The sequence below is a fragment of the Micromys minutus genome, assembly GCF_963924665.1.
Source record: "Micromys minutus genome assembly, chromosome: X".
NCBI classification, from domain to species: Eukaryota; Metazoa; Chordata; class Mammalia; order Rodentia; family Muridae; genus Micromys; species Micromys minutus.
Window position 1 is genome coordinate 42,322,128 of NC_137970.1, and position 22,081 is coordinate 42,344,208.

The 22,081-nt window shown below is 38.0% G+C and overlaps 1 pseudogene across 1 annotated transcript in view; it reads right to left on the minus strand.

Moving 5' to 3' along the window:
* Positions 1-1,088: 1,088 nt before the first annotated feature.
* Positions 1,089-22,081, minus strand: part of LOC308414899 (large ribosomal subunit protein uL10-like) — a 36,274-nt pseudogene continuing 15,281 nt past the window's right edge. The window contains exon 3 of the transcript in view: positions 1,089-2,069. The product of the transcript in view is annotated as a large ribosomal subunit protein uL10-like (transcript). The remainder of the gene's footprint in view (positions 2,070-22,081) is intronic.

The window sequence follows — 22,081 nt, forward strand, 5'->3', positions numbered from 1 at the left end:
GCTTTGTGTAACAGACATTTTTAACACTATTAAGTATTCCAGTCTATTAGTACAGTATGTCTTTTAATCTGTTTGTTCATTAATTTATCTCATCTATACTTTGTTGTTTTCAGTGTACACATCTTTCATCATTTTTGTTGCTGTTTCTACATATTCTAAAAATTTGAAGCTATTGAAAACAATTATATTGATTTTAATTTTAGATTGCTTATTTGCAGTATATGAAAACACAGTTTTTGCATGTTTGCTATTTGCTAAACTCATTTGTTAGTTTTTAGACTCTCATGAAGCTTTCAGGAATTTATTTATATAAGATCGCTTCACCTGTGAACAGATAGAATTTTACTCTTCCCTTTCTAATTTACATGTCAGTAATTTTTTTTCTTGCCTGATGTCTTTGGATAACATTTTAATGCTGTATTAAAGCATTCTTGCTTTTCTCCTTATTTTAAATGAAAACCTTTAAATTTTTCATCATGGAATATGATCTTAGCAATGATCTCTTCATATGTGGTTTTTATCTTGATGACGTTTTTGCTTTCTGCTTCTACTTTGTTGAATGCTTTTATTAGGGAGGCTTTGAATTTTGTCAAATGAGTTTTCAGTCATATTGAGATGCTCATATGGATTTTATTCTATTCTTCCTTGATGTGGCAGATCATATTAACTATTTTCACATACTCACTTACTGTAGGGACAAATTTCATCTCATCATGTTATAACCACTGTAATATGAAGGTCAGCTTGGCTTACTAGTTTTTCATGAGAATTACTGCACCTGTGCTTAGTAGCAATATTGGCCTGTTGTCTTTACTTAAGCCTCTAGCTCTGGTGGATGGTCCTGGACTACTAATTGAGTTTCTTTACCAGTCATAAATTTGTATAGATTTTTAAAGTTTTTTTACATTGTTCTGTGTTTTTATGCTGAAAATTTCTAGAGCTTTATCCATATTTTATGTCAACCAATTTGTTGAAATATAATTGTTTAAGTGTCTTATAATCCTGTTATTCCTTTTTTAAAAAGAGAAGTAAGTCTTTATTTCCATCTTTCTCAAATTAAGCAGGCTGACATGGTTGCTTTGAGGGGATTAGTCAAAGAGACCGAATCCCATATCCTCATCTGATTCCTCAGACTCTTCCTTTGCTTCAGCCTTGGCTGGGGCTGCAGCAGCTGCAGGAGCAGCAGTGGTGGCAGCAGCACCCGCAGGGGCAGCAGCTGAAGATGCAAATGGTTCAGTCAGGAAGGCCTTGACCTTTTCAGCAAGTGGGAAGGTGGACTTAGTCCCCAGACAAAGCCACGACCCTCTTGTACCCATTGATGATGGAGTGAGGCACTGAGGCAACAGTCGGGTAGTCAATCTGCAGACAGCCGCTGGCCACATTGCGGACACCCTCTAGGAAGCGGGAGTGCAGGGTCTGCTCGGTGATGTCCAGCACTTAGGATTATGAATGCTGCCATTGTCAAACACCTGCTGGATGATCAGCCCAAGGGAGAAGGGGGAGATGTTCAGCATGTTCAGCAGTGTGGCTTCACTGGCTCCTACCTTGTTTCCAGTTTTTATCAGCTGCATATCACTCGGAATTTCAATGGTACCTCTGAAGAGTTTAGTGGTGATACCTAAGGCTTCGAAGAAAGAGGTCTTCTCGGGACCCAGAGCAGTGTTCTGACCTCACACGGGCAATGGCACCATCTCGAGCAGCAGCGGGCACCTTATTGGCCAGCAGCATGTTCCTAATCTCAGTGAGGTCCCCCTTGGTGAACGTGAAGCCCACGTTCTCCCAGATGTGAAGCAGCAATTTCTCTAGAACCGGGTTGTTCTCCCGGTGCCCCCTGATGGCCTTGAGCATCATGGTGTTCTTACCCATCAGCACCACAGCCTTCCCTCGGAGGGGCATGCGGATCTGCTACATCTGCTTGGAGCCCGCGTTTTCTGCTCCCTCTGACACATTTTGGGTAATCATCCAAAAGTTGAATGATCTTAAGGAAGTAGTTGTCTTCCCTGAACAGCACAGCAGTGTGCCAGGGATTGCCACTCAGGGTTTAAAGACGATGTCACTCTGATGTCACTCTAATGAGGACCCCTGGCGAGATTTCTATGGCATCCGTAGTGATAGATTGTTACCGTGTGTGTGTGTGTGTGTGTGTGTGTGTGTGTGTTGTGTGCTTTTTGAGAATATAATTACATCATTCCACCTTCCTGTTCCTTCCTCTAACCTTTCTCATATGCAACTCATGCTCTCTCTCAAATTCATGGCAACATTTTTAAAATTGTTGTTACATATATGTGTGTATATTCCTAAATATATAAATATAGCCTGTTCAGTCCATATAATGTTGCTTGTATGTATACGCTTTCAGAGGATTTGGTACTGGATAACGAGTTGGTGTGTTCATGGGGTGAACGATTTTCCCACTCTCAGCATTACTTAGTTACTTGTAGTTCTTTGTCTAAGGTTAATACCTCCTGAGCTTTGGCCCTTTTATGTAAGCATGTCTATTCGTGTCATCCTTGTTCATGTCATGTTTAAGAAGCCATGTCCTTGCTTCTGAGTTTCTTATAATACACGGTCTTGCAGCAAACTTCCTATTCTTCTGCCTCTTAAAATCTCTCTGCCCTCCTCTACCACAATGATCCCTGAGCTTTAGGTGCAGAAGTTGTATTATAGATCTATTAGTTGGTACTGAGCTCTACAACTCTGCATTTTGATTAGTTGTGGTTTTCTGTAATGATCTCCACCTATTGCTGAGAGGTCTTTGATGAGAATGACACTTTTCTGTAGGTATGAGAACGAATATTTAGAATGTAGAAAGGGATTACACTGTGAAGTGTAAAGTGGCACATGTGAGTTTTCTTCCCATATCAGGGACTTAGCTAGCCATTATATTTAAGTATACTATCATATCAGCGGCAAATAGTGATATTTTGACTTCTTCCTTCCCGACTTGTATCCCTCTGGCTTCCTCTTGTCTAAATGCTCCGGCCAGGACTTGTAGTACTATATTGAATAGGTAGGGGGAGAGTGGGCAGCCTTGTTTAGTCCCTGATTTTAGTGAGATTCCTCTATTATTATCTATTTAGTGGGATATCTCACTATTTAGTTTGATGTTGGCTACTGGTTTGCTGTATATTGCTTTTACTATGTTTAGGTATGGGTCTTGGATTCCTGCTCTTTTCAAGACTTTTAACATGAATTTTGTCAAATGCTTTCTCAGCATCTAGTGAGATGATCATGTGTGGTTTTTTCCCCTTTGAGTTTGTTTACATTATAGAATACATTGACGGATTTCCTTACATTGAACCATCTCTGCTGTGTTCTTGGATTCAGTTTGCAAGAATTTTATGGAGTATTTTTGCATCAGTGTTAATGAGGGAAATTGGTCTGAAGTTCTTTTTCATTGTAGGGTCTCTGTAAGGTGTAGGTATTAGCGTAATTGTGGCTTCGAAGAATGAGTTGGCTAGTGTTCCTTCTGTTTCTATTTTGGGAATAGTTTGGAGAGTATTGGTATTAGGTCTTCTATGAAAATCTGATAGAATTCTGCACTGAGCCCATCTGGTCCTGGATTTTGGTTGTTTGTTTGGGAGGCTTTTGATGAATGCTTCTATTTCTTTTTTTTTTTCCTCTTATTTTTTTTCTTTTTTTTTTCTTACAAGTTTATTTTAAAAAGAGAGACATACATGTACAGATTTTTAAAAGCATTTTGGCATAAAAATATATGAATATATTTTTGTCAGGACTTGATTTTTTGAAAGGTTTGATAGTATGCATTGAAATCTTACTAGTTACCATAAGCATAAGGTACATGTAAAACTGAACGTAAATGGAAATAGTCAAAGTTTTCTTGGTGTGTATAGATTAGACATAATGATTTTTAAATACCAAGGATTGCCACAAGGCTATCTTCTTAGCTCTTGAATTATTAATGAGTTAAGGTCTAGGTGTACCCCACTCTGCGAGGGTACTATACACTTGCTGTTCTTCTTCTTTTTTTTTTTTTTGTCCTACAGACAGAGGCTTCTACTTTTTGGCCTTTTGAGCTTCAAATGATCTGTGAGTTGTTTCTGGGGTGTTCAGAGCTTTCTGGGGCTAGTATCCAATTATCAGTGACTGCATATTATGTCTGTTCTTTTGTGACTGGGTTATCTCACTCAGGATGATATTCTCTAGATGTATCCATTTTCCTAGGAATTTCATAAAGTCATTGTTTCTAATAGCTGAGTACTACTCCATTGTATAAATATACCACAATTTCTGTATCCATTCCTCTGTTGACAGGCATCTGGGATCTTTCCAGCTTCTGGCTATTATAAATAAGACTGCTATGAACATGGTGGAGCATGTGTCCTTATTGTATGTTGGAGCATCGTTGGGGTATATGCCCAGAAGTGGAATAACTGGGTCTTCTGGTAGAACTATGTCCAATTTTCTGAGGAACTGCCAGACTTATTTCCAGAGTGTTTGTACCAGCTTACAACCCCACCAACAGTGGAGAAGTGTTCGTCTTTCTCAGTATCCTCACCAGCATCTGCTTTCATCTGAATTTTTGATCTTAGCCATTCTGACTGGTGTGAGGTGGAATCTCAGGGATGTTTTGATTTGCATTTCCCTGGTGACTAGGGATATCCAGAACTTTCTTAAATGCATATCAGTCATTCGATATTCCTCAAGTGAGAATTCTTTGTTTAGCTCTGTACCCCATTTTTAATAGGATTGTTTGATTCTCTGGAGTCTAACTTCTTGAGTTCTTTGTATATATTAGATATTAGCCCTCTATCAGATGTGTGACTGGTAAAGACCCTTTCCCAATCTGTTGGCTGCTGTTCTGTTTGCTTGACAGTGTCCTTAGCCTTACAGAAACTTTGCAATCTCATTAAGTCCCATTACTCAATCCTTGGTCTTGGAGCACAAGCCATTAGTGTTCTATTCAGGAAAATTTCCCCTATGCCTATGTGTTCTAAGGTTTTCCCCACTTTCACTGATAATTGGATACTAGCCCCAGAATGCTCTGAACACCCCAGAAACAACTCACAGATCATATGAAGCTAAAAAGGCCAAAAAAGTAGAAGCCTCTGTCTGTAGGACAAATAAATAAATAAATAAATAAATAAATAAATAAATAAATAAATAAACCAACAGCAAATGTATAGCACCCACTCAGAGTGGGATACACCTAGACCTTAAATCATTAATAACTCAAGAGCTAAGAAGATAGCTTTGTGGCAATTTTTGTTATTTAAAAATCATTATGTTTAATTTATACACACCAAAAGACTTTATTTCCATGTTACCTTTTGTTTTACATGTACTTTATGCTCATTTCAACTAGTAAGATTTCAATGCACACTATCTAATCTTTAAAAAATCAAGTAATGACTAAAATATATTCATAGGTCTATGCTAAAATGCTTTTAATAATCTTTACATGTATCTTTGTCTTTTTAAAATAAAGCTGTATGGAAAAAATAGCTATTTATTACCACAAACCTCCTCGATTCTCATTTTCCTGAAAACACTAATTTTGGCATGATGTATTTTGTTTTCACTAAGATATTTTTTGTTTGATTTTTTCTTTGCCCTTTTATTTGTTCGAAAGTATGTTGTGCAGCTCTGCACTCACCTCACTCAGAAAGCTGGAATGAGGATTGCTGTGTGTGTGATGTTAGCCTGAGCTGTAGAATTGGACTCTGAACAAAACAAAACAAAAACAAAAAGTATTTTGTATAAATGTGTAAAATATATTGTATAGTGTATTTTGAAATTTCTAATTCTTTTCACTTACTGATTTCTAATGTTATCATGTTACTGTTAGAACCTTGATGTGGTGGAACATACCTATAAGTCTTTGCATTCTGGAAAATCATACAAGAATTTGAGGCTAGCCTGAGCTATGCCATGAATTTGAAGCTAGCATGGGATGACACATAGCAAGATTTTGTTTCAAAACAACAACAAAAAAAATAAGACAAGACAAAAATAAACAACAAATAACTCTCTGAGGTATTACAATTGGAAAGATAAGTTGACATTGTTTCATTTTCTTTACATTTTATTCTTGCCTGTTTAGAACTTTATGATTCAGTGAGATTCATCTAGAGGTTGTTTTGAGTCTATTTGAGAAGAATATGTACTATGATGTTGGATGAAACATTGCATACATAGTTATTAGGCTCAATTAGTTTATGCTATTATTCAGGGGCTCTGTCTGTGCTTGTTCTTGAGGAGAATAAATATCTTACTACTGGGGACATAGAAATACATCTTTTTAGTTTCAGTTAGTTCAGAGTGTTCTTTTTTAAAATTTACTATTAGTTTATATAACCCCTTTGTAGAGTATTTGTGAATTTTCCCTTTCTGATATCATAGTGTATTTTTTTCTTGAATTCTTTCACTTGGTTTATATATTTTATATTTCATTCTCAGGTGCATATTTATTTATAATTATTTATTCCTTTAGTACTTACCTAGTTTTTATTAGTCCAGAATGTTTTTTTCTCTTCTGACATTTTTGGCCTTAAAGATTATTTTATATGAAGTGTAATCACTTCTATTCAACTTTGATAACCATTTAGTGAGTATGTTTTATTTAACATATTGTTAAACCTTATTTTGTCATTTGGTTATCTGTTTAGTCAGTCACTGTATACATTTTGATGAAGAATCTTAATCTATTTTCATTTAACAAAATTATTGAAAAGGTAGGACTAACACTATTTTGTTGTTTACTTTTTGCCTTACAGAAAGGCTCTTGTTATTTTCTTTCATATTCCACTCTCATTTTTTGGAAGAGATATTTTGATTTCTTTTTTCATTTTCTTTGGTGTACCTTTCATATAATATATATGAATTATATATGTATATATATATATATATATATATAATTTTTGGTTAGTATAGGGCTCGTATAGAACATCTTGTAATTATAGAAGTATATTTTATGATTATATTAACTTTCAGATGCATACAAATTCTCTATACTTTGATTTCTCATAATTTATATTACATTAGTGGTAACACAAGTTGCATATTTTATGTTTGTAATGACATATTTTTAAGATTTATTTATTTAATGTATGTCAGTACACTGTAGCTGTCTTAAAACACACCAGAAGAGGGCATCAGATCCCATTACAGATGGTTGTGAGCCACCATGTGGTTGCTAGGATTGAACTCAGGACCTCTGAAAGAGCAGTCAGTGCTCTTAATTGCTGAGACATCTCTCCATCCTGACATATTTAATATTTATAATTATTTTATACTTTTGTTTAAGGCATTCTAGAATGAAACATCGATTAAACAGCATTAAAATATTATTCCAGCTTTGCTTTGTTTTTCTCTTGCTTTCAGTTATCGCTTTGTTTCAAATAAAGACATCTTTTAACATTATTTTTTAAATGTATTTCTAATTGTGATAATCCTCATTTATTTTATGAGGAATAAAAGGGTCTCATGTTTGGAGGCCAGTTTTTTTGGATATTATATCCTTGGTTAACAATTTCTTTTCTTTTAACCCTTCAAAGTTTTCATTTCATCAACTGAAAAGTTACTCCTGATAATCAAATGGGACTCCCTTATACATGATTAGACATCTTTCTCATCCTTTGATTTTCTTCTCCCCTCTCTCCTGTTAAAAATAGATTTTTCTTATATATTATATCCTGATTATATTTCTCCTCTAAGTTTCTGAGTCCCTCCCACCTCGCCTCCCATCTGGATCCAGATCCACTCTCTTTTTGTATCTCATTAGACAAGAAAAAACTTTTAAGAGATAACAACAAAACATACAAAATATAACAAAATAAAAACCAACATATCGAAGTTGGACAAGGTAAACCAACAAAAGGAAAAGAGCCTCAAGAAAACACACATGAATCAGAGACACACTCATTCACACACTCCAAATAATAAGGAAGATAGATTCCCATAAAAACACTGTCTTAGGGTTTTACTGCTGTGAGCAGACATCATCAACAAGGCAACCCTTATAAGGACAACATTTATATGGGGCTGGCTTACAGCTTCAGAGATTCAGTCCAGTATTAAGGCGGAGTATGGCAACATCCAGGCAGGCATGGTGTAGGAGGAGTTGAGAGTTCTACATCCTCATCTGAAGGACACTAGAACACTGGCTTTCAGCAGTTAGGACGAGGGTATTAAAGTCCATGGCTGAAGTAACACACCTACTCCAATAAGGACACACCTATACTAACAAGGTCATAGCTCCAAATAGTGCCACTCCTTGGGCCAAACATACTCAAATTACCATAGTCAGGTACTAGCTGTCTAGAAGAGTGGGCCTTAAGTCAAATCAGACATTGGTTGGTTATTCCCATAGCTTTGTACCACCATTTCCCTAGCATATTTTGAAGACAGAACAGCATTGTAGATCTGAGGTTTTATAGCTGGGTTGGTATTTATGTTTCTTTAGTAACCTTCAGAGTACCTTCCCACACCAAAAACACTAGAATGTAGGAATGAAAATCCTATGTAGGCACTAGCTCAACCCTTCCGTGTTCAAAGAATTGTATAGGTGTTGTCTTCAGCACTTGATCAGTTTTTAGAGAAAATTTTCTTGGCAACAGCCTAGGTTGCTTGGGAATTTCCATGGGACCTCTTTGGCCAACAACTCAATTGGATGTAACCCAGTCCCAGTACTGGGAGCTTGGGATTGGATGATCAATTTGAGCTTTGTCTTCCTTATTATTTGGAGATTACATTAGGATCTCCTTCATATGTTTTAGAAAGTTTCCACATCACCCCTCAAATGCCCCTCAATTTTAGCTTTATCTCACTGCATTCCTAATCTATTTCCCCTCCCCATCCTATCAGATTCCACCCCCCAAAATCTATTCTACTTCACCCCCCTAAAGAGATCCAAGTGTCTCCCTAGTCCCCTCCTCTATACTTAACCTCCCTAACTCTATGTATGATAGCTTGGTTAACATTTATTTAATGGCCTATATCCACATGTAAGCTAATACATACCATATTTAGCTTTCTAGGTCTAGGTTACCTTACTCAGGTTGATGGTGGTCATGTGTTTTTGTTCCATTTCATACCTCCCAGTTTGAGAAAATATTCTCCTCTATACATTTTTACTTATTGGATTTTTAACTGCTTGAAAGGAGACTTTCACAAGTTATCCAGAGGTTAGAGATTTTTGGAAGTGTCTAGGCTAGGGGCCTCTCAGACATTTGAATTGGGTTAATTTTTCCCGATCTTTACAACGTTGTGCACCCTCTGGTGACTCTCTATGGTATTGCACTTTGAAGCTGCCATTCTTGTTAATTTTTTGTTTTTGAATTTAATTTTTTCTTACTCATTTTACATCCTGCTCCCTGCCCACCCTCCCTGTTACCCCTGACACAAACCTTCCCTCACCCCCTCCCTTCTTCTCTGAGTGAGTGTGGACCACTGGGTATCCCCTCCATTTCAAGTCTCTGCAAGACTTGGTGTTTCTCGTGCTGAGGCCAGACAAGTAGCCCAGCTAGAAGAACATATCCCGTGTACAGTGCTCTATTTATTATTAATCGCAAATAACACACACACACACAGATTTTATATATATATATAGAGAGAGGGGGGGGAATTATACCCGAGTTGTCAGTGTTCCCCACAAGAACCATAGACTAACAACAAATACCTCTATCTAGTTCCATGCATGAGAAAGCTCCTTTTGCATAGTTGGGCAGAGTAGATCAATTGACTCCTAAAACAATATAAACCATTGACATTGCCTTTGGTTGGTTCTTGGTGTATTGCTGAACACACTGCACACTTAGGACACAGGACTTGGATGATTTAAGCTGGTTCTAACCTGAAAGCTTCCTTCTTGTATCTTCCATGGTACCAGAAAATACTGTACAAACCACCAACGGAGGGAAGAAATTAATAGTTTTACCCTGCTGCAACATGTATCAATCACAACCATGACCAGCATGCCAAGATATCCATAATATATGGCACACATGGTGGCGGTAACCAATAGCTGTCTTGTTGGATTCAAGGTACATTCATCAGGAGGGAAATATTACTTTGTACTGGAAATCTATATATCTTCTCAGGGGTAGTGAGGTCATGGACCTTAGAGAAAAATCTACTACCACCACTTTGCTAGACCAGCAGCATTCCTTAGTACATTATGAATTGTATCCTTATACCTACATATAAGTACAATCACCACCCCCATCAAAGAAGCTTTTCTTTTCAGCAGATGGAAACCATCACAGAAGATAACTGGTCCTAATAATCATTGGATTGTAGGCAGCCCAGCTCTATTAGATCACCAGCATCTCTGCTCCTTCTTTTATGACTCAGGGAACATCAATGAAGAGTGGCAGGAAAAAAAAAAAAAACTCTAAGAACCAGAGTATCTAGAAGACAGATGTAAAACAGTCTTTTCTAGAAATGACTGCTTAAACAAGCAAAATAATGGCACTATTAGTAGACACACTAACATGGAAGCGGCAAAGTTTCACAGGATTCTACCCTTAGCGAACTAGAGGCAATTAGTGGCTGCTGAGAGATGGTGAATTAGGTTCTTCCAGCGATGAGGCGCCTTATTAATTATCCAATGTAAAGTGGTTAGCCCAGAAACTGCATACACATGGAATTCAGAACGGGACTTAGCATGTTGTACTTACATATTTGTGCATACATATATATGAGTGTATGTAACAATAATAATCAAAGGAAAAAGACTATCATTTTGAGAGTAGATATCCTAGGGGGTGTTAGAGGGGAGAATACCTGGGAGGAGCTGATGGGAAGAACAGGAAGGAGTAAAATGAAATAATTCTATTTTAATTTAAAATGTATTGAAACAATGTGAGTTTACTGGTGAAATAGAAATCATTTCTATGGGAAGTAGCCTAAAAAAATAAAAATAAAAATTTGAACAGTCGCCCTGCTCTGTTTTTCCTTTCCCCTTAAAACAGAAATCACTAAGTTGTATTAAACTCTGTTCTACTGCATTTCAAATGGAGGAGCAGCAAGTCATAGAAATCCATTTTATTCTCACTTGCCTTTGAAACATGGTAAGCATTCTGGTTCTTAAGAGTGTTCTTAGAGTGGTATTCTTAGAGTAGTGGTTAATGAGCCTCTATCTTGGGTAGCTCTCTGAAAAGACAGCATTTAGACACATATTCCAACTCTTTTTCTTCCTACGGAGAATTTTAGAGTTGGAATTTTTTTTCCCTGTTGCTCTTTACCTTATGGGGGTGGTGGGTTGGGGATTTAGCATAATTATTTGTGTTATTTTCTATGCCCCCCCACCTGGCACCCTTTAATCCCAGTGCTTAGACTCAGGGAAGATGTAACTTAGTTCCACATACAGAGACCCACCCCATCACTGTAAGTCCATATGTTCAACATATGTTTAGTCTTTTATTTTTCCCTCTCCAGGAAGAAGCCAACAATTGAGTTTTCTCCTGATTATACTGTACTGAGCTGGACAGAGAGATCATGGCGAGTAAGTACCACATCTTAACTTTAGTATGGCTAGGTTTATGCTTGCCTGAGATGCAGGACCTACTAGCTGGTTTCTGGATTTCTCTTGGAGGAAATCAGTCTATGTCTTATTGTTCAATTTTGCCTCCCCATTGTTGAATGGAGGGTCTCAGATTTTTTTCTTTTCTACTAGCTTCTTATAAGCAGACTCCATTATATTGTTTTCTTTTCATCCCCCTTTATTCTTCTAGAGATCTAGATATGTAACAATACACAGAATGTTTTGGTCACTTACTATGCTTCACAGATGCCTAGGTAGGCACCAGCTTGTCTTTAACAATAGAACTTTACCATCCGTTTGTCAAAAACAATTAATTGCCTTGGTAAAATCCTGAGGGATGATTTAGTGGTGGTGGGGTCATGGAGTACACTTGACTAACAACACAATTAGATATTACTTATTCCCAGCACTAGAAGTTTCATTTGGTGGTAAGAGATATGTCTAGTTGGGTCTAGTTGTTTATCCTGTTTATTTGGTCATTTCATTTAGGTTTCTTTCACATATGTACATATTTTAAAAAGATGAAATAGAGAGTTAGAGGGAAGAGGGGTCAAGGGAGAGAATACATGGAGGGGCAGTGAAAACTAAGGGCTATTTGAGTGGTCTATATGTTATGGTTACTCTAATTGTCACCTTGATATAACTTAGAATCATATGGAAAGAGTATTTTACAGGGGGATTTTCTAGATCAGATTTTCTGTGGCTAGGTTTGGGGAAATTGCCTTAATTACATGAATTGATGTGGGAAGACTTAGTCTAGTGTGGATGGCACTATTTCCTATGTAAGGATTCCTGCACTGTGTAAGAATATTAAGAAAGTTGAACACAAGTAGGCATGCATGCAGTTTTTTCTCTTTTGAGTGTGAATGTGATATGACTAGCTGTTTTAAGTTCCTGCCACCTTGGCTCTCTACTATAATAGACTATATCTTGGAATTTGGGACTAAAATGAACTTTTTTCCTCCCAAGTTTTTTTTTTCATAGTACTTTTTGATAGCAATCAAAATGAAACAAGGCCAGGTTTGCTCCCCTTTTCTGTTTTTATTTGGATTTTTAGGGTGTGTCATGGCATCAGATGCATGTTAGCAGCATGTAGTTTCACAAAACAAATTATATAGAAAATGCCTTTCTAATGAAGAAAAGGATAGTTAGCAGGCTTTTTGGTTAATCAAGTTGTACCTGGCCAGTTTTAAGTAGTCATATAAAGTACAGTTCTAACATCAGCCTTTAACAACTATGCAGATAGCCCTACACTGCCTCTGTGCCGATTTAGTCTACCTCAAGAGTGATGTTTAGTCCTTAGCTCTCCATTTAGATTTTAGAACATTCAAAAAGTTACCTGTTCATCCATCTTCTTCTCAATTTCCATTGATGGGAGGTTCATACTCATAGAGCAGATTCATAATGATGTAGTGATGCCTTCAAATGGTATAATTTGCAGCCCATATTCTTGGTCTAGTTTTGAATAATGATACAAAATACATACCTCTTCTACTTGGTAATAATTTACTAACTTAAGGAGTTTTTTCATCTCCTGAATGTATCATCCATTCCTTAATTCCTTTAAAGATACCATAGTGGCTGTTAGGTGCTCTGGAGCCAGATTGCCTGTCTTAGTCAGGGTCTCTCTCTATTCCTGCACAGAACATCATGACCAAGAAGCAAGTTGGGGAGGAAAGGGTTTATTCAGCTTACACTTCCATATTGCTGTTCATCACCAAGGATGTCAGGACTGGAACTCAAGCAGGTCAGGAAGCAGGAGCTGATGCAGAGGCCATGGAGGGATGTCACTTACTGGCTTGCTTCCCCTGGCTTGCTCAGCCTGCTTTATTATAGAACCCAGGTCTACCAGCCCAGGGATGGCACCACCCACAATGGGTTGGGCCCTCCCCACTTGATCACTAGTTGAGAAATGCCTTAAAGCTGGATCTCATGGAGGCATTTCCTCAACTGAGGCTCCTTTCTCTGTGATAACTCCAGATTGTGTCAAGTTGGCACAAAACCAGCCAGTACATTGCCTATGTTTGAATTCGACCTGACAGTATACTGGAATCCGTGATTCTCAATGGGTTACTTAATTTGTACCTTATTTTTTCTCCTGAAAAATGTTGATAATTCATACATAATCTCTCTATCATAAAGTTAAAAGATGAGCCAATGTGTGTAATGTTATTTAGAATAGTGTCTAGCACACCTACTGTCAGGATCAGTGAGACATACAGTCCTACAGTGACAGCTAAAGCAGCCTGAGTAGTTCTTTTTAGAAACTTTTATTTAGCCTAAATTATTGATATACACTACAGAAAAGAAATTCATATAATATTAGTTATGTGATATGATTTCAGAACTGACCACTTGGTGTTAGATAACTAATTGTAGGGCTTTTCCCCGGGGAAAATTATTTCTCTGGCTCTCTGCATTTCTTGTTTGCTTGTACATTTTGTCTAGTATTGAGCCCAGTATGACTTTCCTCTTCCATATTATCATACTAGTTTCCGTACTCTTATTCAAGTATTGTTTAGGCAGCCTCACTGTTATAGTATTATAGGTGTGGCTCCCTTCATATTTCTAGAAGATGCAATCTCACATCAGGCATTCTGTTCCAAGTAACATTAAGGGCTGAACAGATTGTATTTACATATGTAGGAATATATATACATGTATTCCTGGTATGTATGTGCATGTTGAACAACAATTAAAGAAAAAGACCAGAGGCCATGTGTTTGGGATAGAAAACAAGTAGTAGGGCTAAAGGGGGAGTTGGAGGGAGAAAAGGTAAAGGGGAAATTATGTAATTATATTGTAATTTCAAAAATATGAGAAAACAATATAAACAAATTAAAAAAGAATTTTGGAAGAGTCAGTATGAAGCAAAATTGGAGTAAAGAAAAGCTTTCAATAGGTACAAGCATTAAGAAAGGGAGTTGTGTAAAAGAATAGTATCTGTCTAGAGCAGACAAGAGAGAGACTTACATTTAAGTGTCTTTTAAAAATTGATATATTTATTTACATCAAACTCTGCACCCTTTAGGTTCCTCCCTCTTAGAAACCCTCCACCATTCCCACTTCCCTTCTCCTCTGAGAAGGTGGACCCCCTGGCATCCCCCCACCCTGGTGCATCAAATCTCTGCCAGGTTAGGTGCATTCTCTCTCACTGAGGCCAGTCAAGGCAGCCCTGTTTAGAGAACAGATACCACAGTCAGGCTGCAGCTTTAGGGAGAGCTTCCATTCCAGTTGTTGGGGGCCCACATGGAGACTGATCTGCAGGTCTGCTACATATGTGCCTTGGGCCTCCTTCAAGCCCATGTGTGTTCTTTGGTTGGTGGTTCAGTCTTTGTGAGCTCCTAGGGGTACTGGTTAGCTGACTCGGTTGACCCTCCTGTGGGGTTCCCATCCCCATCAGGGCCTTCAATCCTTCCCCCAACTCTTCCATATGAGTCTCTGACCTCTATCCAATGTTTGGCTGTGAGTCTCTGCATGTGGTTCAGTCAGCTATTGAGTAGAGTCAGGTATACTAGGCTCCTGTCTGCAAGCATATCATTAATAATGTCAAGGATTGGTGTTTGCCCATGGCATGAGTTTAAAGTTGGGAAAGTTATTGGTTAGCCATTCCGTCAATCCATGCTCCTTCTTTGTCCCTGAATATCTTTTAGACAGGAAAAATTTTGGGTTGAAAGTTTTATGGATGGGTTGGTGTCCTTAATTCTCCGATGGGGTTCCTGCCTGGCTACAGGAGGTAGACAGGTTCCATGTCCCCACTGTTAGGCATCTTGGCTAAGGTCCCCCACATTGACCCCCTGGGAACCTCCCCCATCTCATGTCTCTGGGAATTCCTAAAGATTCCTCCCAACACTCCAACTCTTGGCAACTGCATATTTCCATCCATTCTCCTGGCCCTCTCATCTCTCTCACACTCCATCCTGCCCCCCATTCCCTTTTCCTCCCCTGTGTCAAGCACTTATCTCCCTCCCTCTACCTCCTATGACTGTTGTGTTCCTCCTTCTAAGTGTGATTAAAGATTGGGTCGTCCTTGTTTAACTTCTTTGGGTCTGTCAGGTGTATCATGGGTATTCTGTAATTCATGGCTAATATCCTCTTATCAGTGAGTACACACCATGAATGTCCTTTTGGGACTGGGTTCCCTCACTCAGGATATTTTTTGTTTCATCCATTTGTCTGCAAAATTCATGAAGTCCTTGTCTTAGTAGCTGAGTAGTATTCTGTTGTGTAATGAACTGCATTTTCTGTATCCAATCCTCAATTGAGGAACATGTGGGTTGTTTCCAGTTTCTGGCTATTACCAATAAAGCTGCTATGAACATAGTGTCTTTGTGGAATGGTAAAACATCTTTTGAGTATATGCTCAGCAATGGTATAGCTGGGTCTTCAGATAGAACTATTTCCAGTTTTCTGAGAAACTGCCAGACTCATTTCCAGAGTGGTTGTACCAGCTTGAAACCCCACCAACAGTGGAGGAGTGTTCCTCTTTCTCCACATCCTCACCAGTATCTGCTGTCACCTGAGATTTTTATCTTAGTTATTCTGACTGGTGTAAGGTGGAATCTCATGGTTGTTTTGATTTGCATTTTCCTGATGACTAAGGATGTTGAGCATTTCTTTAGGTGCTTCATGGCCATTTGAGATTCCTCATTTGAGAATTCTCAGGTTATGCCTGTACCCCATTTTTAATTAGGTCTAACTTCTTGGGTTCTTTATATTATATATCTTGGATATTAGACCTCTGTTGGATGCAGGGTTAGTAATGATCTTCTACCAATCTGTAGGCTGCCAGTTTGTCCTATTGACATTGTTCTTTGTCTTACAGAAGCCTTTTAGTTTCTTGAGGTCCCATTTATTAATTGTTGATTTTAGAGCCTGATCCATTTCCAGAAGTTGTTAGCTGTGCAAATGTATTCAAGGTTCTTCCCCACTTTCTCTTCTGTGAAACTTAGTGTGTCCAGTTTTATGTTGATGTCCTTTATCCAGTTAGACTGGAGTTTTGTGTGGGGTGATAAATATGGAACTATTTACATTCTTCTACATGCAGACATCCAGTTAGATCAGCACCATTTGTTGAAAATGTTGTCTTTTTTGCACTGGATGATTTTAACTCCTTTGTCAAAGATCAAGTGACCAGCGGTGTGTGGGTTCATTTCTGGGTATTCAATTCTATTCCATTGATCAATGTGTCTGCTCAGTACCAATACCATGCAGTTTTTATCACTATTGCTCTGAAATACAGCTTGATGTCAGGGGTGGTGATTCCTCCAGATGTACTTTCATTGTTTGGCTATCATGTTTTTTTTTCATATGAAATTGAGAATTGATGTTTCAAGAGTCTATTAAAAATTGTGTTGGAATTTTTATGGGATTGCATTGAATCTGTAGATTGCTTTTGGTAAAATGGCTACTTTTACTATGCTAATCCTACTGATCCATGAGCATTGGAGCTCTTTCCATCTTCTGATTTCTTTTTCAATTTCTTTCTTCTGGGGCCTGAAATTCTTGTCATACAGGTATTTCAGTTGCTTGGTTAGAGTTACACCAAGATATTTTACATTATTTGTGGCTATTGTGAAAGGTATTATTTCCCTAACATCTTTTTTTAAATTTTCATTTATATAAAGGAAGGCTACTGATTTTTTTTAGTTAATTTTATATCCAGCCACTTTGCTGAAGTGGTTTATCAGCTGTAGGGGGTTCTCTGGTGGAATTTTTGGGGTCACTTAAGTATACTATCATATCATATGCAAAAACTGATACTTTGACTTCTTCCTTTCCAAATTGTATTCCTTTGATCTTCTCTTGTTGTCTAATTGCTCTGACTAGAACCTCAACTACCATATTCAATAGATTGGGAGAGAGTGAGCATCCTGGTCTTGTCCCTGATTTTAGTGGGACTGCTTCAAGTTTCTCTCCATCTAATTTGATGTTGGCTATTGGCTTGCTTATAATGCTTTTATTATGTTTAGGTATGGGTCTTTAATCCCTGATTTCTCCAAAATTTTTAACATGAAGGAGTATTGGATTCTGTCAGAGGCCTTTTCAGCATCTAATGAAATGATCATGTAATTTTTTCTTTGAGTTTATTTATATAGTAGATTATGATGATAGATTTTCATATACATCTCTACATCCCTGGGATGAAGCCTACTTGATCATGGTGAATGATGTTTTTGATGTGTTCCTGGATTTGGTTTGTGAGAATTTTAATGAGTAATTTTGTGTTAATATTGATAAGTGAAATTGGTCTGGAGTTCTCTTTCTTTGTTGAGTCTTTGTGTGGTTTAGGTATCGGGGCGGTTGTGGCCTCATAGAGAGTGTTCCTTATGCCTCTATTTTGTGCAATAATTTGAGGTATATTGATATTGAAAATCTGGTAGTATTCTGGGAGAGTACTAATAATTGCTTCTATTTCCTTAGGGGTTATGGGACTGTTTATATAGTTTAACTAGTATTGATGTAACTTTAGTAAGTGGCATCTGTCTTGAAAATCATCTATTTCATTTAGATTTTTCCAGTGTTGGGGAGTATGGCTTTGAAGTGTGACCTAATGATTTTTTTTAATTTCCTCAGTTCCTGTTGTTATGTCTCCTTTTCCTTTCCTGATTTTGTTAATTTGGATACCCTCTCTGTGCCTTTTAGTGTCTTAAGAAATAGCTAGGTATATGATTGTAATGGCTGTTTAAGTTACATTGTTTAAAAGTTAAGTTAATTTTTGGAATTTTTTCCTACTCACTGCCATACTAGACTTATTAAAAGGTTTTAAATTTATCAAGTTTTCATCCCTAGAATCTACAAATATTATATGATACTGTAAAGAGGACTATGAATATGTTGTTCAGTTAAGGATCATGAGATATGATAATGACCCTCGATTATTTTGGTGGGTTCTAATTTTACCACAAATGATATTATATAAGGGAGACAGATAAAATGGAGTCCCAAAAGAAGACAATGTAATGGTTACTGGAGATTTTAGAGGGAAAGCTTGACCCTAAAAGCCCCAACAAACAAGGCTCACTCTTTGTTCCATCCATCCATTTAAACAAGACAAGGATTAGGGAAAGTAGAAAAAGGAGGTTTAGTCAAAGTGGTTCTATTGGGAAGGGGAACAAATAAAGGAGTCCAGCGAACCTCAAGTCAATATTCAAGGTATTGGAGTGAGGTTTTAGGGGTAAAAAGTTTGCATAGTTAGACAGTCATGGTTAAAATGCGGCTCTTTTCATTACTGACCTTTCTTTGGTCTCCGGTGTCTTACAAAGTACTTTAATAAGTTGTGAGAACTTCATCTCATCTCTTCCTGGGAGTCAAGTGACTTCTCTTGATGTCACCAGAGCTTCCCTTTTCCTAGCATGGACGTATTGAGGAAATTTCACTGAAGTTCATTGTTTCAGTGACCTGATACCAAAAATGAGGAGCAGAGGTGTTTCTCCTTAGAGTATCTTCACTCCTACTGGTTAAATGATGGCTAAATGATTAAACTGCTTAAATGATGATGTAAATGCTACACTGATGGCTTTGAAAGTGAGTAAGAGGCCACAAGGTAAGAAATACAGCTTTAAAACTTGAAACTGTAGAGCAAATATGACCCTGCTGATACTTAGATTTTTTCCTAAGTGAAATTGATTTTTATCTTTTAACTTCCACAGGAGTAAGATAATGTTTGTTATTTTAAGCCACCAATTCTGTGGTAACTTATTTTAGAAGCAACGGGAAAATAATACATAGCAGGTTGTTACTGGAGTTAAGATCAGAGCATGTATCTAACAAGTCAAGTGTAAAGATTTGTCCTTGATAGGCCAGTTAACAAAGCCAAATTAACAAGGGGGATTGGGGAAAGGGAGGGAAAGGGGAGGTGGAGGGAGAGGAAGGGGAGGGAGAGGAAGAGAGAAAGATTCTGTGGGCCGTATTGAGAAAAGGGACAGAGGTCCACTGATTCTTTCAAGTCTGTCTTCAGGGTCTCAACGTGCGTATAAAGCTTAAATAGAAGGTGAGATAAATGCATAATAACTAAATAGTCCCACCAAGATGTGAATCTCCTAACTACCACTGTCTCAGCTCCAATAGGTCAGTCTCTCCTGCAATACCATCTGACTAGTTGTAAATCTTTCCTGGAGATAAGTTTGTCCTCTGTTTGTCCTTTTCTTTTCTTGTCATGAGAATCCTAAGCAAAGTGTAATTTCTTAGGATCATTGTTTCAATAATTTGATGGTCAAAGGGAGATCCAGGAGTCTTTCTTTAGAATATACTCATTTCTGCCTGGCAGGCAGGAACATTTTGCTAACTTTAGCCATTATTATACCCTGTTAAAATTATAGAGGGGAAATGGAATAGCATTGCTTTAAGAAATGTAAAATGCAGGTGTGTCTTTGTTTACATTCTATTGCTATGATAAAGATTGTGACAAAAAATGATGGGTAGAAGGGACTCGTTTTGCCTTACAGTTTAGGTTTCATCATTTAAGGAAGTCAGGGCAGGAACCTGGAGACAGGAACTGAAGCAGAGGCCATGGAGGAATACTTCTCACTGGCTTATTTTTCATGGATTACCCAGCCTGCTTTTCCATAAAAGCCAGAGGGCCTCCCATATCAGTCACTAGTCAGTAAAATGTTCTCCCTACAGACTTGCATGTGAACCAATCTAGTGGAAGCATTTTTCTCAGTTCAAGTTTCCTCTTTCCAGATTGCCTTGGCTTATGTCAAGGCAACAAAAATCTTAACTAGTTCCAAGTTCAGAGGCCTTGTAAGTCAAATTTCAGCAGGTAGAACCTTAAAATGAGACTGCAAATATAATCATCCTGGGTATGTATCAACTTTGGAAAAACTGTTAATTTTTGCTGTGCAATAGATTTATGAAGTATAGTACACTTCTCAGAAACTACCTGAAGTTTGAAATTTTACCTTACATACAGAAAGTTACTGAGATGCTCCCATTGAACTGTTGCTAACAAGCAAAAGAAACACTCTCTAAGTATTGCCATTTTGGTTTCAGAATACATTTAATTATAGGGGGAAACTAAGTTCAAGGTCCCAGGCCCTAGGGGAGATGGGGATGTCTGAATAACTGAACAGTGTCTGTTATTCATCGTCTGTTTGATAACCTAAGGACTGACTGTTCCTAACCACAGCTCCCATTGTTCACCCTTTGTTCCCCAAAACATAATGACTGTTCCTAACTGCAAAAGAACAAATAGACTGCAAAACCTACATTCTATATCAGTTGTCATATCAACCACATAAGGAAAGCTCTTATCCCTAAATCCTGATTGGTGATGAAATGTAACTATAACTTGGCACAAGTGTTTGAGGTTTTCAGGCTTAAATATTCTGTAATATTCTGCCTCATGGTTCCAGTTTCAGTTTCTGAGTCTGCAGCCCTGATCGATTAGTAGTGGCTTAATTAAAATAAAATTTTGTCATCTAAAATTATCTGGTGTTTGAATTGTATTGGACCCCACAACATAACAATTTGGTGTTCAGGTGTTTGTGCTGTTTTGGAAGGTTGGGGAACCCTAGGAGGCATAAAGTTTCTAGAAGTGGGTTCTGGGGGATTGAACTTAAGATTCTGTGGTCTGATCACATTTCTTATCTGCTTCTGTGTCCTGGCTGGTTTTGTGCCAGCTTGACACAGTTGGAGTTATCACAGAGAAAGAAGACTCAGTTGAGGAAATGCCTCCATGAGATCCAGTGTAAGGCATTTTCTCAACTAGTGATCAAGGGGAGAGGGTCCAGCCCATTGTGGGTGGTGCCATCCCTGGGCTAGTAGACCTGGGTTCTAGGAGAAAGCAGGCTGAGCAATCCAGGGGAAGCAAGCAGTAAGTAACATCCCTCCATGGCCTCTGCATCAGCTCCTGTTTTCTGACCTGCTTGGGTTCCAGTCATGACATTTTTGGTGATGAACAGCGATATGGAAGTATAAGCTGGATAAACCCTTTCCTCCACAACTTGCTTCTTGGTTATGATGTTTGTGCAGGAAACAGAAATCCTGACTAAGACAAATTGATACCATCATAATGGGGTATTCCTGGGACAACCTGACCATGTTTTGGGGAGAACTGTGGAAGAATTTTGGAACTTTGAGCTAGAAGAGCCATTGGGATAGTAAGAGCTTTGGGGGATGTTCTGTAGGAGCTTGGAAGATAATGTTAAGAACATAGAAGATGGAGGCCTGGCTTGTGAAATTTCAAAGGGAAGATTAAAACTCTTGTCAAGACTGTTGCTGTTTTGATAATGAAGATTCTGTGGTTTTGGTTTGCTGGGGATGATGAATCAGCTGTGATTAACAAGATACCAGAACTACTAAAGCAAAACCTTTGTATTACTGGGACTATTGATGCTGATCAGCTGGAGCTAAGAAATTAGTGGTGATTAAGAAGAGACCAGCATCATTGAGGTGAAATCTTCTGGGAACTGTTCTGAGAGCAGAAAGAGGCTGTGTTCCAGAGATAGTCAAGGTTGCATCTCATGCTGTGACTGGACTTGGTAATGTGTAAGAGTCACCCAGGTGGTACTGGTCTTGAATGAATGAAGGGGTCATGGAGAGCAGCTGAGACTTGGCACTCTGAGAGGCCAT